The sequence below is a fragment of the Anomaloglossus baeobatrachus genome, chromosome 7 (genome assembly GCF_048569485.1).
Source record: "Anomaloglossus baeobatrachus isolate aAnoBae1 chromosome 7, aAnoBae1.hap1, whole genome shotgun sequence".
Lineage (NCBI taxonomy): Eukaryota > Metazoa > Chordata > Amphibia > Anura > Aromobatidae > Anomaloglossus > Anomaloglossus baeobatrachus.
In genome coordinates, this window is record NC_134359.1 from 172344346 (window position 1) to 172364087 (window position 19742).

Here is a 19742-nt window from a genome sequence, read left to right on the forward strand (position 1 = left end):
GGTGGTAGATCCCTAGTAGCCCCATTGGTGTGGGAAGAAAAGCATGAGGAATCCTTCCGCCAGCTGAGAACAGCCCTGACCGGAGAGGAAATCCTAGCGTACCCTGACTACAGCCGCCCATTCATCCTCTACACCGACGCCAGCAATGTGGGCTTGGGGGCTGTTCTATCCCAGGTCCAAGACAGAAGGGAAAAGGTAATAGCTTCTGCTAGCCGAAAACTCCGACCGACTGAGAGGAACCCTGAGAACTACATCTCCTTCAAGCTTGAGCTCTTGGCACTGGTGTGGGCTATCACCGAGCGGTTCCGCCATTACCTGGCAGCAGCCAAGTTCACCGCGTACACAGACAATAACCTGCTGACCCATCTAGATACGGCCAAGCTGGGCGCGTTGGAGCAGCGGTGGGTGACCAGGTTAGCCAACTACGATTTCACCATCAAGTACCGGGCCGGCCGTACCAACGTCAATGCCAATGCACTCTCCCGGATGCCCCACCTGTCAGAAGAGGGGCCAGAGGATGATGACCTCGAAGAGATCGAGTTGCCTGCATTTCACCGGCCGTTCACTGAGAAGGTGCACGTCTACCAACAACGGGTGAACCTGGATCCGCTGCCCCGACAGGACTGGCAGGAAGCTCAGGACCAGGCACCTGCTGTCCGCCTGGTCAAGACTCTAATGGAACAGGGTTCTGCTGGGATAGACCCTGCTGCCCCTGCCGAAGCCCAACGTCTGTGGCAAGAACGGACCCGGCTATACCTACACCAGGGGAAGTTGTATCGCGAGCTGATTAATCCAAAGACTCACGAGAAGATCCGCCAGCTGGTGATTCCCCAGGCTAACATGCCCACCGTCCTGCAAGCATACCATGATGGTGCTGTGCACTTCGGGTGGAAGAAGCTAGAGATGTTGTTAAGAGAGCGGTTCTATTGGAGTGGAATGCGGGAATCTGTGGAGGCCTGGTGCCGAGAATGTGGCCCTTGCGCATTGAGAAGGAAGGACGAGGCCAGCCAGAAGGCACCCCTACACCCGATCATTACACACCAACCGCTGGAGCTGGTTGCCCTTGACCATGTAAAGCTCACCCCCAGCCGAAGTGGGTACACCTACGTTCTGACCATCGTAGACCACTACTCGAGGTTCCTGGTGGTTGTCCAAGTTAAGGACTTAACCGGCCGCACCGCTGCTAAGGCTTTCCAGGCTTATTTCTGTTGACCGCATTGGTACCCGGAGAGGGTGCTTACCGACCAGGGTCCGGCCTTTGAAGCAGAGGTATTCCAGGAATTCTGCCAGTTGTACGGCTGCAAGAAAATCCGGACCACGCCTTACCACGCCCAAACCAATGGCATTTGTGAAAAGATGAACCACTTGGTCCTGGGCCTCCTCAAGACGTTACCACTGGAAGAGCGGAACCTGTGGCTGGAGAAGCCACCTGACCTGGTCGATATGTACAACAACATCCCTTCCAGCTCTACGAAATGCACTCCAGCATACCTGATGAGAGCTCGTCCCGGCCGGCTACCAGTGGATCTGGAAATGGGCTTGGAAGCTTCAGAAGCACTCCTGTCGACAGCTGAATGGGACACTCGGCGGAGGACACAGTACCGACAGGTCCAGGAGTATGTTGAAAAGAACTTGTGCCGGAGTCGGGGACAACAGGAGCAGTGCTTCAACAAGAAGGCGCCTGCCGGTTCCTTCCAACCTGGGGATGTAGTGCTGAAGCGGAAAAGAAGGGCCCACAAGCTGGATGATCAATGGGAAAAAACCCCGTATGTAGTCCAGCCCACAGGATGGGAGAATGGGAAGGCCTACCAGATCAGCCGTGACCAGGGGGGGACTTTGGCCACGGTTTCCCGAGACCACCTGAAGAAGTGCCCACCAGCATTGAGAGTAGCGGATGAGGCTCCAGTTCCCAGTCCAGTGGAGAAGGAAAAAGAGGTAATCCACACCATGATGGGTGATTTTCCAGCAGACTGGCCTACACAGAACGGTGCGGTGATCCTTCCAGTGATACTGTTCCCACAACCCGTGGATGAAGAAATGATGGAAACGGTTAACCGCGAGCCAGTGCCCAGGGATGTACCTGTACCCAGCTCCCCTACGCCTCCGCCTGCCCCACATGATAGCAGGGAGGAGGAACTGACTGTTCCCTCTGCCCCACTGCCTGTCACCACTGACACCGGACCCCGAAGGTCCACTCGCCCCAACCTAAGTAGACCCCCACTTAGGTACAGGGAAACTACTCTTTAAAAGGTAGGGGGCTTTATGTGTTGAGTGTACCAGTTTGAAAGTTTTAAATGATAAGTAAAGATGATCAACCAAAGAAGTTTACCTGATTGAACCATGATTAAACCGGCCGTTGCCGGCAACTGTTGTCCCCGTAGGGACTGTGCATCCATTGCGTAAGGAACTGCTTACGGACAAGCCCGAGAACTTGCAGGGCAACCACAAACTTAGTGCAATGTAAATAAAAATGTTTGTTGGCTTGACACCGTTACCGCCTCCGGAGAGGCTGATTTGGGAGGATGGGCCTGGAGGAAAGGGATGGCCCAGGCCCGCCACTACCGTAACCGGTGGCGATCCTCCGGGGGTTCAGGGGTCCCCTTGGACGTGGGCCCCCTGAAAGAGACAGAACCCGCTGGGGCAACTTGGTGCTGGACTGGGGTCAAGGGGTGCTGCCCGCTTCTTAGGGGCAGCATCAGGGCCAGGTTGTTTGGGTGGGAGAAGAGCGGAAGCTGTACCGTTGTAAAATGTTTATGATGCTTTTACATGTTTTACCGTTTTATTCTTTTTCAGTTGTGAAAATAAAACCGGTGATGGACGGGCAGCCCGCGGACGGTCTGCATTTTACTATAGGGGAATGTGGCGCCCTGGACAAGCCAGGTCGTCACAGGTACTACACCAACACACTCTACACTCCGGCTAGGCACACCGAAGCTAAACACAAATCCTAGTTGCCTTCCTCCAGGGGCTGATGTCCACACCAGGGGGTGGGCCAGGCAGTTGATCCCACCCACCGAGGAGTTCACAGTCCTGGAGGCGGGAAAAGGAGTCAGATTGGAGATCAGTTTTGGAGTTAGAGAAGTGAAGAGGAGAGGAGACTGACCGTGTCCGGGTGTGTGGCCCGGGCACTCAGCAAGGTTGGCAGACGGTGGTGACCTTCTGCAGGAGAGGCTGATTGGAGTGAACCGTACGGACCGGGGATGGGCGGTGGCCCGCCGGTACCAGATCGGGGAGTGAAGAGAAGCCAGCACCATCCGGCAGGGCCTACGGACCCCGACCAGGCTAGGAGTCGCCGTAAAACCGGTCAAATCCGTTAGCGACAGGAACCTCCAGGGTTTCCCAGCAGTCAAGACCCGATTGAAGGCAACAGCTCACACCGTAGAGGGAAGCACAGTCACCGCCAAGGCTACAGTTCCCAGGGCCAGAGCCTGCGTGCAAAAGGGGCTCCCTCAGCATCCATCCAAGCTGGGGAGCGGGTTACCGGTGGGAAGCCCGCTAGATTTTGGGGAATAAAAGGGGTCCAACACCACATCCCCACAGGTGCACACCCACCCATCAAAGAGAGCTATAAGCCAATACCACCTTCACATTGCCAGTGTACCAAGGACATGTTGAGCAACATGAAGGCGGCTGGGGTTATCCGTGACAGTTGTAGCCTTTGGGCAGCTCTGTTGAACCTGTTAAAGAAGAAGGACGGCACCACTCCCCGTATTGAGGAATCGCTAGCTGCATTGAGAACTGCAAATTATTTTTCTACCCTTGATCTCACTAGTCACTATTGGCAAGTGTCCGTTGCTGAGGCAGACCGGGAGAAGACCGCCTTCGCCACCCCTATGGGTCTCTGCGAGTTCAAAAGCATGCCCTTCGAGCTGTGCAATGCGCCAGGAACCTTCCAGAGGCTGATGGAATGCTGCTTGGGACAAGATTTTAGGGTGTATAAAAAGGGAGATTAGATCCCGTGATCCCAACGTATTGTTACACCTCTATAAATCACTTGTAAGGCTACATCTGGAATATGGGAACCAGTTTTGGGCTCCACATTTTAAAAAGGACATTCAGAAGTTAGAGTCAGTTCAAAGGTGGGCAACTAGACTACTACAAGGAATGGAAGGCCTCCCATATGATGACAAGTTGAAAAAGTTATTAAGTGATTATTGGCTGCAATGGGGCTTTCTGGCTGGTGCCAGCCTCTCTTCTTAGCACACAGGAACCACAATCCCTACACCATGCTTCAATGGATTCTCTCATCCCAGCAAAGTAAAACTACATATTTTACACAGTCATAAGCAGCCCATGGGCATTCACCTGCATTCAAACCAATAACAGCTCATAGACCAGACAATCCATCTACCACTGGACCAAAGACAGGAAGCTAAATCCACTGCCTGCGGTAACCAACTTAATCCTATAGGCTACTCACACAACAAACCCAACAGAAAGGAAAAAAAATGGCTTCGATTATCCATCCAATGAAAACGCATAACCATTGTGAGCCATTGGACAATGCAATTGGACACATGGTGACATGGTGCACGGCCCAATGAATCAAGTCTTTACTTCATATTCACGGTTTAAGCCCTTGGGTTCTAATGTGCCCAGAGTACATATCCAGAAAGATTCTCTTTCTTTGAGCTAAACACAAGTCAACAATACATTGCAAGCAGATTCTATTACCAGTCCCACACCATTTTGTGACGCATAATCACACAGTGATCCAATTAAGATTCCAAGTCATCGAACATGTCCAAGCCATACGCAGAGGAGGCAATAGAATTAGGAAGCTCAAAGAAAGGGAATCTTTCTGGATATATACTCTGGGCACATTGGAACCCAAAGGCTTAAACCATGAATATGAAGTACAGACTTGATTCATTGGGCCATGCATGGACATAATGGACATAATTCTAATAGGCAGGACAGGTAATAAGGAGCACAAGGGATATGCTAAAATGTGTTGTGTGACAAGACAGACACAGGAAAGGAGATGATAACAGGTGTAGGGACCAACAAGGTGAGACAAGGGGTATCAGGATAGGGTCAAGTAGGTATGAATGTAGTAATGGGGCAGGCATAGAGAATTGTATGCGAATGTGAATTACAATAAGTCACTAAGGAATGGAATATGTGAGTGTGTGCCTAATGTAAACTAATATTGTACTGGCAAAATTATAGATGGAAAGGGAGAAGGGGAGAGGGGAGAGAGGAGGCTGTAATTGACTACAAGGGTATGAGTTATGAGTGATCATAGGGATAGTGCTACATAAGTGGAAATACCTATGGAGGACCGGATGTGTAAGCGCATACCTTATACAAACCTATAGAGTGCTGATGGGTGAGAGTGGGATGTTAGATATAAGACATCCTATAGTGAATAGTGAGCCGTAATCAAGTGCAACAGGGATATTTCACGTGACTATGGGAACCTGGAAGGTAAAGAAAGGGGAGAAAAAACTGTTAGACAAGGTAATCAGACAAACATGACAAATAAAAAACAAGGAAGAATGGAACTCCATACATAGTGGAACCATATATAGTGTGAACACGAAAAAGAACCGGGCGTTAGAAAAAATGTGCACGGCCCAATGAATCAAGTCGGTTCTTCATATTCATGGTTTAAGCCCTTGGGTTCCAACGTGCCCAGAGTATATATCCAGAAAGATTCCCTTTCTTTGAGCTTCCTAATTCTATCGCCTCCTCTGCGTATGGCTGGGACATGTTCGATGACTTGGAATCTTAATTGGGCCACTGTGCGATTATGCGTCACAAAATGGTGTGGGACTGGTAATAGAATCTGCTTACAACGTATTGTTGACTTGTGCTTAGCACAAAGAAAGGGAATCTTTCTGGATATGTACTCTGGGCACATTAGAACCCAAGGGCTTAAACCGTCAATATGAAGTACAGACTTGATTCATTGGGCCGTGCACCATGTCACCATGTGTGCAATTGCATTGTCCAATGGCTCACAATGGTTATGCGTTTTCATTGGATGGATAATCGAAGCCATGTTTTTTTCCTTTCTCTTGGGTTTGTTGTGTGAGTAGACTATAGGATTAAGTTAGTTACCGCAGGCAGTGGATTTAGCTTCCTGTCTTTGGTCCAGTGGTAGATTGATTGTTTGGTCTATGAGCTGTTATGGGTTTTAATCCAGGTGAATGCCCATGGGCTGCTTATAACTGTGTGAAATATGTAGTTTTACTGGGCTGGGATGAGAGAATCCATCGAAGCATGGTGTAGGGATTGTGGTTCCTGTGTGCTAAGAAGAAAGGCTAGCACCAGCCAGAAAGCCCCATTACAGCCAATAATCAACCGCTAGCCGCTGGAACTCGTTGCTCTAGATCATGTCAAACTCACACCAAGCAGGAATAGATACATTAGCCCACCATCCCACCCAAAGAGCAACTTCTGCTGCGCAGCTGGCTTTCTAGGCAGCAGCGCTATCGTGATGTCAGCGGGGGACATTGTGACAAGCCAGTGTTCCGTCACTTCATGTTGTGCACTGTTCAAACGGAAAATACATCAACAGGCAGACTACAGAAAAGCTTACTAACAAAGGTTAGAAAGGGGCTTTCTCAGAGGGCTTTTTACAGTTTGTCTATTCCCAATTAGCCGTTTAAGTAAGCTTAATGAAAGTACTAATTCTTTCATAGGCCGCCCATTCTTAGTATTTGACGTTCCTTATATTGCGGTATCAGGCTTCGCAGCAGGTTGCAAAACATTCATCACCCATGACTGTCCCCAATTGGGCTCAGAAGCTAAATGTCTATCATGACCTCTCTTTTTGAAAGTCCAAGAGCAAGCAAACTCTTCCTCCAGGAGAGGGAGCCAACAGATCACTAAAGACATCATCATTGCTCAAAGAAAACACCGAAAAACAATGGAAGCTTTAATTGGAGTGGAATCTGATAGACAGCACCTGATGCCAAGTCTGCATCTTCTAACACCTGCAGTCACTGCAGCAGCTGAATCCAATGTGTCCAAAAGGGATCTATTCTATTCAATTGCAAATGATCTAGATAAGACTGAGAATAAGATACTGCACGGGACATAGCAGAGTTGGTCAAGTTGAGTGGAGATGAGTTTGCTATTTGGCACAGCTTTTGCATCAATAAAGCAAGTAAAAGGTGTGAAAGATAAAAAAAAGGGTGAAAGTGTGAAAAGTGAATTGGCCAAATTGAGGTGCATATAAAGTTTTTGCTTTCTTTCAATTCACTAATGGGGCTCATTTGAATCAGGTGAATTGAGTTCTGCTTTTGGAAACTGGGTTAAGAAGGGGTGCACCGGTCCTGGAGGTACTGCAATAGCAGGTCAATGCGTGGAGTGGACAGAGCAAGATTTTTTCCATCTCCTTGTTCTAAAAATCCATTTAATATATGGTCCCCAGAGAGGGGACGTATCAGATATTAAACTGATAAGAACAGATTTAATTTATTTTTTTTTCTGTTTATCAGTAGGACTTCAAAATAACAAAGGTGATCGCCTCCCGTTGCCTGGGAACCGTCCAGGCACAAGAGGGCTATGTGTCACCAGAAGGCGCACACACTTCCTCAAGGCCGGCAGACGTGCAATCCCAGGCACCTTCCAGTACCGACCAAGGTAGCGTCCTCCGAAACTACACTTGATCTTAGCCAAAAGGCCGAGAAGCTATAACCCGAATTGGTTACGGCCTTGAGTGGCACCCTGGCCTATACCGGACACATCTTAGGGAGAGGGAGACAAACCCACGCCTACAGAAGACATTTTGTCACCCAAGCCAACCCTTGAAAAGGCTGTTTTGCAGAGCAAAAACAAGAAGAATGGTGCTTTTTGCAGCCGCCGCCCACTGCAATGAATCTGAATAACTCCTCCTTTTGGACACAAGCACCTCCCCTCCCCCTTGCAGTCTTTCCAATTCATGATACAAAAAGACGGACGGACAGGACAGGACAGGACAGGCTGCCTGACTTTCCGTCACTGCCACCCTTTGCCATCCTTGCCCGTAGAAAGCCCTTTCATCATCCCCAAACCCTAATCTTTTCCCTTCCCTTCCCAGCTGGGTCTCACTCCCTTTCATTAGGAAGTGAGCGCAGCCTTTTCTCCGTTCTGCACATGCGCGACGTTAAACACAAATGCGCAGGCGTGCGTTCCATTAGCCTCACTGCATTCCACTCCCATACAGGAAGTGGGCGCAGCTATTACTACGGTCGCACATAAAAGAACCCACGGCCACCACTGCACACAGCTGACTCCACCACAGGACACCCACTTCTACACCAACGCAGGTAAGACAGGATCGGCACCTCTATGCTCCCGTTACAATCAGGCTCAGTCACCATGTGATAACGCTCTCAACTCTTTAGTTGCAGGCTCCCCTTGCTTCACCTCCACTGGCTGTGCTGCCATTTCCTCTCCCACCTGGAAGGTATACTTTATTCCACTATTTTCCTGTTTCTCTCTTCCCCCTTTTCCCATAACCTACTTTTATCTGCATTTGTCGGGTATCTATATGCTATTTACACCATAGTTTTATTCATTAATATGGAAGGGAAGAGTGCCCATGAGAGTGTTGAACTGCGGAGCGCAAGAGATTAAGCTGCTCCGATTTGCCACCATTGATAAGCTGTTCTCAGTAGATACACATGCTATCCAAACAGCAGCATCCACCATTGCTTCAGCCCACCCATTCAGTGACAGCTCACCAAGTCAGCCAGAGGAGTGGTGTAAGGAATTACACGTAGGCACTGACTCCACACCTTCACATCACAAGAAGGGGGTCTACAGGCTAGTGCAAGAATACGAGCAAGTCTTCAGCAAACATCCGCTAGACTTTTGAAGAATAAAAGGGGTCAAACACTACATCCCCACAAGTGCACACCCACCCATCAAAGAGAGATATAAGCCAAAACTACCTGCACATTACCAGTGTACCAAGGACATGTTGAGCAACATGAAGGAGGCTGGGGTTATCCGTGACAGTTGTAGCCTCTGGGCAGCTCCGTTGGTCCTGTTAAAGAAGAAGGACAGCACCACTCCCCTGTATTGAGGAATAGCTAGCTGCATTGAGAACTGCAAATTATTTTTCTACCCTTGATCTCACTAGTCGCTATTGGCAAGTGTCCATTGCTGAGGCAGACCGGGAGAAGACCGCCTTTGCCACCCCGATGGGTCTCTGCGAGTTCAAAAGCATGCCCTTCGAGCTGTGCAATTTGCCAGGAACCTTCCAGAGGCTGATGGAATGCTGCTTGGATCACCGAAACTTTGAAACGGTACTGCTATACCTTTATGATGTTATTGTTTATTCTAAAGCAAACAAGATTTTAGGGTGTATAAAAAGGGAGATTAGATCCGGTGATCCCAACGTATTGTTACCCCTCTATAAATCACTTGTAAGGCCACATCTGGAATATGGGGTAAAGTCCTGAGCAGGTTGATAACCATTGGTTTGAGCATGGTAGGGTGTAGTGCGCATCTTCCTGCATCGGTAAAAGCTGCAGAAGTCCTTGAAGATTTCCGCTTCAAAGGCAGTGCCTTGATCTGTGAGGACTCTCTCTGAGTAGCCATGAGGTCTGCATAAGTGTGCTTGGAAGACCTTCGCTGCAGTATGGGCCATTAGATCTTTGACTTGTACCACAACCATAAATCTCGAGTAGTTGTCTACCATCGTAAGTGCATACGTGAGCTCGCCTCGATATTCTGCAACAAAACTCCCTTTTTCGATTTCAGTTTCAGCAAACACTCTTCTTCCTGTAGAAAATATTTATCATTACCTAAGACAGTCATTCTAATGCATGACAATATTAAGGCAATTTAGTTAAAACTTGTTTTAACTCACCTTTAAGGGGATTGATGTATTTCATGGTCAATCCAGGTTTGTCAGTGATGGCACTGACATAATGTATGGCGTCTTTTTCGGGCGTTATCCTTTGCCTTTTCATTGTGAAAATCCAGTTGCCTATATCAAAGCAAATTCTACTACTTGTAAAGTATGCAGAAAATGAAATGTAGAACATATAACATCAACTGCTTAGGAACGCATCATAGGTTAGTACTTAAAAGGATATTGTCATGTTCTAGTCATAATGCAAGCTGGACATTTTTCATGTTACCCTGTAATCGCCGGCCTGTTCTAATGCTCACAAGCCAAGATATAGGCTCAGCTGCTAAGGCTTCCCTCTGCCTTCTGAATGAAACTTGAATATGTCTGGCTCACTGTGTATATAGCAGGTGCTCAGAAAAAATAAGAGTCAATTCAATAGAAATAGCTCTGGCACACTATAGTGATCAATAACGTAAGAAAAGAACTCTTGGAATGCTGAAAATTCTTTATTTGTGCAAAAGGATAATTCATCCAACGTTTCGACCTTGTTTTTAGGTCTTTATCAAGGATAAAGTTATCTAAGATCATAAAGGGTTACAAAACCATATAAACACGTAATTAGTACATAGTACAACATAACAGTACAATATATTGCTACTTGAGAGTACAATGGGTCAAATGACCATGATGCACATACAAAAAATTTTTCCAAAGCCATAGTGAAAACATTTGTACTGAGGAAAGAAAATTTCCACATGACCTATCTGGAGAAACATTCTGGATCAAACAACCAAAAATAGTCAAGCAGGTAAATACACACCTATATGGATAACAGGATGATATGTGTTCAATTGTATAGCGTCATTGCCATTAAGGTACAAATGGAAAACTTGCAATCCTATATAGTGAAGGAAATGAACACATATCATATCAAAGAACACAGGAACATGGGTGTGAGAAAAACCTCAATGTTTATACTTTGTTCTTTATAATGGTGTGAACATGTATATGTCTCAGTACCTTATGCACTTGAGAATTCTAGTGAGTAGATGATGAAAGCCTATTTCAGAACTGGAATCGGTAAATAATTGTAGGTGGAATCTAAATGAAAAGATGGTACAAGTGTTATCATGACACGTGGGCTATAACACAATGGACCGTGTGACAAAGAAGAAAGGAGAGAAAGAAGAGGAAGAAAATGCAACTACCTGTAACATTACGTGATAGTCACTGGTAAGTATCACTTGACAATTCAAGTGAAAAAGGATTCCTTTATTAAAGGGTTCTCAGTCGCCTCAGGATCATGAAATACTAGGGTAAATGATATGAGCAGGGGCGTAACGACCGCAGTCGCAGAGGTCGCCACTGCGACCGGGCCCGCAGGGTTATAGGGGCCCAGCAGCCGCTCTGCAGAGCCGGCTGCCGGACCCCTATGTGTAGTGGCGCTGTGTAGTGGCCGACTGCGCGACCGTTGGGGGGCCGGCCTGTGAGTCAGGGGGGCCCAGTGTCTGCAGGGGGGCAGAGGGGCCCTGACCTGGAGAGGCCCACCAGGCGTTCCTGACCTGCAGCAGAGCAGTGCGCTCCTGCTTGCACGGCAGACGGAATCCCTCCCTACCAGGACCTGCGATGATGTCACGCCCATGTGACTGTGTGGGAGGAGACACGGGATTGCCGGGCAGAAAGCAGAAGATACTTTGGACACATGACTGGTAATGAGAAAAGAGGGAACATGGGGGGGGGGGCTGCAGGGTGATTGGGATATGAGGGCTGCAGACTGTGATAGAAGCATGTGAAGGGTGCAGAGTGTTTGAGAGGGGTAAGTTGCAGTACGGGCAGGGTGAGATACAGTATGCGGGCAGGGTGTGTGAGATATGGGGGTATAGAGTGTATGTGTGATATGGGGGTGTAGTGTGTGTGATCTGGGGGGTGCAGGTTGTATGGGTAGCAGGGTGTGTGACATATGGGGGTGTAGTGTGTGTGATCTGGGGGGTGCAGGCTGTGGGGTGGGGGGGGCTTGCTGCATGACACATTTAGGCCCTGGGGGGGCTGGCTTCATGGCACCTGGGGGGAGCTGGCTGCATGACACATGGAGGCCCTGGAGGGGCTGGCTGCATGACACATAGAGACCCTAGGGGGGACTGGCTGCATGACACATAGAGGCCCTGGGGGGGGCTGGTTGCATGACACATAGAGGCCCTGGGGGGACTGGCTGCATGACAAATAGAGACCCTGGGGGGGCTGGCTGCATGACACATAGAGGCCCTGGGGGGCTGGCTGCATGACACATAGAGGCCCTGGGGGGGGATGGCTGCATGATACATAGAGGCCCTGGGGGGGCTGGCTGCATGACACATAGAGGTCCAGGGGAAGCTGGCTGCATGACACATGGAGGCCCTGGTGGGGCTGGCTGGCAGGCTGCATGCCACATAGAGGCCCTGGGGGGGCTGGCTGCATGACACATGGTGGCCCTGGGGGGGGCTTGCTGCATGACACATGGAGGCCCTGGGGGGGCTGGCTGCATGACACATAGAGGCCCTGGGGGGGGGACGGAGCATGATACATGGAGGTCTATGGGACTGCATAATAAACATGAAGGACACCTTATACATGGAGTATAGGGGTACTTTATACATGGAGGGGTATGGGGCTGCATAATACAATATGAAGGATACCTTATACATGGAGTATAGGGGTACATTATACATGGAGGAGTATGGGGCTGTATAATACAATATGATGATTCATGGGACTGCATTATAATACATATAGGACTATGGGGGCTAAATTATAATATATGGAGGACTATGGAGGCTACCTTATACATGGTCTGTGGGGGTGTGTTATAAAACATGGAGGACTATGTGGTGCAGTATAAAATATGGAGAACTATGGGAAATGCATTATAATACATGGAGGACTATGGAGCTGCATTCTAATATATGAAGGGTTATGTGGGACCCTTTATATTATATGGAAGGCTATGTGGGGGCCATTATAGTATTTGGAGAACTATATACTAGGGGGGACAAAGATACAAGTATGGGATGGAAATGTTTTGTGCTGAGGGAAAAAGGCTCTTTCCCTCAGCACCCAGCTTCCCCATGCTCTGCTATAATTCTTCTCTCAGCACCCAGCTTTCCTATGCTCTGATATGGGAAAGCTGGGTGCTGAGGGAAAGATGTATCAAAGTTATAGGGTATTTTTATGCACTCAGCTGAAGTATGGTTTCATTAGAGGTGCTAGTGTGGGGTCAATAGTCCCAGAATGTATTATATAATAGACACTGCAGTCTCTTGTTGATAAAATGAAGACAAAAAGTTTCTTTCTTTGCAAAAAAAGTGATTATTTATTTGATGGCGACAAAAGATGGTGGATGTTTCGGCTCAACGGCCTTTATCATGTACAGTCGCACCACAAGAGGGCTGTTTCAGAAGATTAGAAGAAAATAATGGAGAAGGATGGAAGGAGTACCACCAAGAATAGTTTATGATACAAGATTTTCCAGAGGATGAAGTCTGGGAGTAGGTTAAATTTCCTTTGGCTGGAAGGAATTAGTGTACATGTATTCCAATGGAAAAGATTTCGAGCTTTTATCTTTATATATTCATGTGGATCACATAGAAGTTTGGGTGGTTGTAAAGGCCCCGTCACACTAAGCAACATCGCTAGCAACATCGCTGCTAAGGAACAACTTTTGTGACGTTGCTAGCGATGTTGCTGTGTGTGACATTCAGCAACAACCTGGCCCCTGCTGTGAGGTCGCTGGTTGTTGCTGAATGTCCTGGACCATTTTTTAGTTGTTGCTGTCCCGCTGTGAAGCACAGATCGCTGTGTGTGACAGCGAGACAGCAACAACTAAATGTGCAGTGAGCAGGAGCCGGCTTCTGCGGACGCTGGTAACCAATGTAAACAGCGGGTAACCAAGGAGCCCTTACCTTGGTTACCGGATATTTACCTTCGTTACCAGCATCCGCCGCTCTCACGCTGCCAGTGCCGGCTCCCTGCTCCCTGCACACGTAGCCACAGTACACATCGGGTAATTAACCCGATGTGTACTGTGGCTAGGACTGCAGGGAACAGGGAGCCGGCACTGGCAGTGTGAGAGCGGCGGATGCTGGTAACGAAGGTAAATATCGGGTAACCAAGGTAAGGGCTCCTTGGTTACCCGCTGTTTACCGTGGTTACCACCGTCCGCAGAAGCCGGCTCCTGCTGCCTGCACACGTAGTAATTAACCCGATGTGTACTGTGGCTAGGAGTGCAGGGAACAGGGAGCCGGCACTGGCAGTGTGAGAGCGGCGGATGCTGGTAACGAAGGTAAATATCGGGTAACCAAGGTAAGGGCTCCTTGGTTACCCGCTGTTTACCGTGGTTACCACCGTCCGCAGAAGCCGGCTCCTGCTGCCTGCACACGTAGTAATTAACCCGATGTGTACTGTGGCTTGGTGTGCAGGGATCCAGCGCTAAGCGGTGTGCACTGGTAACCAAGGTAAATATTGGGTAACCAAGAAGCCCTTACCTTGGTTACCCGATATTTACCTTCGTTACCAAGCGCAGCATCGCTTCCACACGGCGCTGGGGGCTGGTCACTGGTTGCTGGTGAGATCTGCCTGTGTGACAGCTCACCAGCAACCCGTGTAGAGACGCTCCAGCGATCCCTGCCAGGTCAGGTTGCTGGTGGGATTGCTGGAGCGTCGCTTAAGGCCCCGTCACACTAAGCAACATCGCTAGCAACATCGCTGCTAACGAACAACTTTTGTGACGTTGCTAGCGATGTTGCTGTGTGTGACATCCAGCAACAACCTGGCCCCTGCTGTGAGGTCGTTGGTTGTTGCTGAATGTCCTGGGCCATTTTTTAGTTGTTGCTGTCCTACTGTGAAGCACAGATCGCTGTGTGTGACAGCGAGACAGCAACAACTAAATGTGCAGGCAGCAGGAGCCGGCTTCTGCGGAGGCTGGTAACCAATGTAAACATCAGGTAACCAAGAAGCCCTGTCCTTGGTTACCCGATATTTACCTTTGTTACCAGCCTCCGCCACTCTCACTGTCAGTGCCGGCTCCTGCTCTGTGCACATGTAGCTGCAGGACACATCGGGTTAATTAACCCGATGTGTGCTGTAGCTAGGAGAGCAGGGAGCCAGCGCTAAGCAGTGTGCGCTGCTCCCTGCTCTGTGCACATGTAGCTGCAGGACACATCGGGTTAATTAACCCGATGTGTGCTGTAGCTAGGAGAGCAGGGAGCCAGCGCTAAGCAGTGTGCGCTGCTCCCTGCTCTGTGCACATGTAGCTGCAGCACACATCGGGTAATTAACCCGATGTGTGCTGTAACTAGGAGAGCAGGGAGCCAGCGCTCAGTGTGCGCTGCTCCCTGTTCTCTGCACGTGTAGCTCCGTGCACTGGTAACCAAGGTAAATATCGGGTTGGTTACCCGATATTTACCTTAGTTACCAAGCGCAGCATCTTCCACGCGGCGCTGGGGGCTGGTCACTGGTTGCTGGTGAGCTCACCAGCGACTCGTGTAGCGACGCTCCAGCGATCCCTGCCAGGTCAGGTTGCTGGTGGGATCGCTGGAGTGTCGCAGTGTGACATCTCACCAGCAACCTCCTAGCAACTTACCAGCGATCCCTATCGTTGTTGGGATCGCTGGTAAGTTGCTTAGTGTGACTGAACCTTTAGTGTGACATCTCACCAGCGACCTCCTAGCAACTTACCAGCGATCCCTATCAGGTTGTATTGTTGTTGGGATCGCTGGTAAGTTGTTTAGTGTGACTGGGCCTTAAGAGGACATGTAGATAAGCACCATCTGATAGAGGCTCCTGCAGACTTCTCTCATATGGAGGAAGAGTTTTTAGGCATTGGTGGGGTGGATATTTTCCTCCTGTACTATACGCCACCTTCCCAGGATCTGGCCGTCAGAGGGAAAGATGTATGACAGAGCATGGGAAAGCTGGGTGCCGAGGACAAGATGGATATCAGATCATGGGAAACCTGGGTGCCTTGTGTAAAAGCCAAGTGTCAGCGTCATTATCCCATACCCTAAAGGGGGCTTTACACGCTACGATATTCCTAGCAATTGCTAGCGATATCGAGCGTGAAAGCACCTGCCCCCGTCGTGTGTGCGATATCGTGTGATCGCTGCCACAGCGAACATTATGGCTACGGCAGCGTCACACGCACTTACCTGGTCGGCGGCGTCGCTGTGACTGCTGAACAATCCCTCCCTCAATGGGGAGGTGCGTTCGGCATAACAGCGGCGTCACCGCGACGTCGTGGCCGGCCAATAGAAGCGGAGGGGCGGAGATGAGTGGGACATAACATCCCGCCCACCTCCTTCCTTCCTCATTGCCGGTGGAGGCAGGTAAGGAGATGTTTGTCGTTCCTGCGGTGTCACACATAGCTATGTGTGCTGCCACAGGAGCGACGAACAACATCGATAATCAACCATTACCGATTTTTGGTTTTAGGACGACCTCTCCATGGTGAACGATTTTGAGGTTGCTTAAGGTCACTGGTGTTACATGCTGCGATATCGTTAATGACGCCGGATGTGCGTCACAAACAACGTGACCCTGACGATAAAAGATTAACGATATCGTAGCGTGTAAAGCCCCCTTAAGTGTCGGTGTACATGGAGGGGGGCCCCGGTCCAAATTTTGCACCAGGGCCCATCAAACTCTAGTTACGCCACTGGATATGAGAATGGGTAAGAAGCACCACTAAAGGAAATATGAGATGCAGGACATATATCTATAAACCCCTGAACTACATGATAGAAATAAAAAGAAGAAAAAAGAAAAAAAAGAAGAAAGAAGAAGAACACATAGAATGCGGAAAGAGAATGGGTACAACTACCTGAGTTACTGCAGGGAGGCCCCTGGTTGGTATTGTGAGGGTTAGTGGAATTCCTTCACTGAAGGGTTCTCAGTTGCCTCAGGTTCGTGAAAAATGCTATAGACAAATAATGCCCGGAGAAAAGGGGTTCATATACAGCGAATAATGGTAATACAAGGTACATGTGTCACATGTAATAGTATATATATATATATTGTACTAAGCTCTACACCAGAAATAGAAAGTAGTCCCTCTGCCTTCTGTCTAGGTGCCCTGAGTTATGTCCTGTGAACTGTCACAGCGACCCAGACACACATGTGTAGTAGGGGAATATCCCTGCTGAGATGCCAGTGCTAGAGCACTCGTTTGCTGTGGAGTTGAACGCTATGTGAGCAGTTCTTACCTTCAATGAGCAGAAGTCTCTTTTTTCAGATTTCAATATCTCTGTGGGTATCTGGCAGAAATATGGAATACTCTTTACTGCTAAGACCCTGTACACCACTCCCACTAAAGGGGGCTTTACACGCTGCGACATCGCTAATGCGGAGTCGTTGGGGTCACGGAATTTGTGACGCACATCCGGCCGCATTAGCGATGTTGCTGCGTGTGACACCGATGAGCGATTTTGCATCGTTGCAAAAACGTGCAAAATCGCTCATCGGTGACATGGGTCTCCATTCTCGATTATCGTTACTGCAGCAGTAACGATGTAGTTCGTCGCTCCTGCGGCAGCACACATCGCTCCGTGTGACACCGCAGAAACGAGGAACCTCTCCTTACCTGCCTCCCAGCCGCTATGAGGAAGGAAGGAGGTGGGCGGGATGTTCCGGCCACTCATCTCCGCCCCTCCGCTGCTATTGGGCGGTCGCTCAGTGACGTCGCTGTGATGCCGCACGGACCACCCCCTTAGAAAGGAGGCGGTTCGCCGGTCACAGCGACGTCGCCGGGCAGGTAAGTATGTGTGACGGGTCTGGTCGGTGTTGTGCAGCATGGGCAGCGATTTGCCCGTGTCGCGCAACAGATGGGGGCGGGTACCCACACTAGCAATATCGGGACCGATATCGCAGTGTGTAAAGTAGCCTTTAGTCACATGACCAAGACTGTATCTGTGTCCCTACAACACACTTGAGACAAATGTGTGTGTGAGCCTGCATTGTGGGGTATATATAATATATTATAGAGCTGGGAAGGATCATTCTAAGCAGTGAGCTGTTCCAGTATTTGTAGGAAAATACCCAGTAGAAGCATCAAACACAGCACCAATACCTCCCATCAGTATCCCACCACAGTGCCATGTAACCCATGCCCTACACTCCCATCTACACCAATACTATACAGGCACAAACTAGTATATCTGACTAAAAACCCCCAAAATATGAAGAACGGCCTATAGTTGAGTGTGGATATAAAATCTATGTGAGCAGAGCTAGAATAGAAATCACTGATCGAATTGAAGTCATTCTGACCATAAATCACCATGATATCAAGGTGAGGAGTTGTGTGTTACTGCTGGGAGGAAAGGGTTAACAGTGGAATATTAAGGTGCATTTCTGTGTGCAGTGTTACTAGTCAATGTAACAATTCCGTATGAGCTGCTCTTGGTGCCGGGGGAGGGAGATGCTCTCCTGAGCAAGTTAGATGGGGAATGAACATGATATCTATATAGTGTAAGGCAGTGGGTCTCAAACTCGGCTGGGTGTATGGGCCGCACAGAGGGTGGAATATATATCCCTTATACCAGGGGTCTCAAAACGCGGCCCGCGGGCCACATGCGGCCCGTCAGGCTGCATCGTGCGGCCCCCAGGCCCGTGCCCCTGTTCACTATTGCGGCCGGTGCAGGGGCCGCAGCCACTGTCTGCACTTTGTTAGATGAGTGTTTTGCCGGCGCTGCGTTCTGCGTTCTCAGAGGCAAGGACTGTGCGCGCGCAGCGCCGGCAACATAACCATCTGATCTGACATAAGTCGCTGCCAGTGGCTGCGGCCCCTGCACCGGCCGCGATAGTCACTGGGGCACGGCCTGCAGACAGCAAGAAGCAGAGATGAGGAGCCGAGGGAACGTGGAACAGGTGATAAGAATGGTGTTTTTTTATTTTTTGTGTATGTGAAGGACGGCACATTAACCCCTTAGCGACCTATGACGTACTGGGTACATCATGGCTCCCTGGTACTTAAGGATCCATGACATACCCAGTATGTCATGGCGAGATCGCAGCCCCGGTGGCTGCGATCGCTGTTTGCATTGCAAATAGCAAATACCTTAGATTCGGGGAGGAGGGGACCTCAGGAGGGGTGGTGTCTCCTCCCTGGACCTACGGAGGCTGTGATTGGCTGTGCGGCGTTCGTCAGCCAATCACAGCCACTGTAATGTTTTAGCCATTGAAAATGGCTAAAACAATGAAATCCGGCCCTGATCAGTGCAGCTGTAGCACCAATCATTGGCTGGAGCTGGGTGACCTCTGTTTCACCCGCTCCCAGCTCTGATTGGAGAGACCGGCCTTGTGACCGATCTGTCCAATCACTGTGGATCTGGGGCCAGAGACCGCCCCCTCAGCTTCACTCAGGAATCTGTGGGTGGAAGCCGAGAGCGATCGGTAAATTATCACCTTTCACCCGCCGCCACTGCCCCCACCACCCATTACTACAGGATGGGGACATTACTATAGAATAGGGACAAGGTGGGCACATGTCTATAGGATGGGGATAAGGTGAGCACATGACTATAGAATAGGGACAAGGTGGGCACATGACTATAGAATAGGGACAAGGTGGGCACATGACTATAGGATGGGGACAAGGTGGGCACATGTCTATAGGATGGGGACAAGGAGAGCACATTTCTATAGTCATGTGCCCACCTTGTCCCCATCCTATAGACATGTGCCCACCTTGTCCCCATCCTATAGTCATGTGCCCACCTTGTCCCTATTCTATAGTCATGTGCCCACCTTGTCCCTATTCTATAGTCATGTGCTCACCTTATCTTATCCCCATACGGTACTGCTATACCTTTATGATGTTATTGTTTATTCTAAAGCAAACAAGATTTTAGGGTGTATAAAAAGGGAGATTAGATCCGGTGATCCCAACGTATTGTTACCCCTCTATAAATCACTTGTA

General features: G+C 49.3%; 1 pseudogene; it reads right to left on the minus strand.

Moving 5' to 3' along the window:
- Positions 1 to 7270: 7270 nt before the first annotated feature.
- Positions 7271 to 7477, minus strand: LOC142246872 (U2 spliceosomal RNA; annotated as a pseudogene).
- Between the last annotated feature and the right edge of the window lie 12265 nt (positions 7478 to 19742).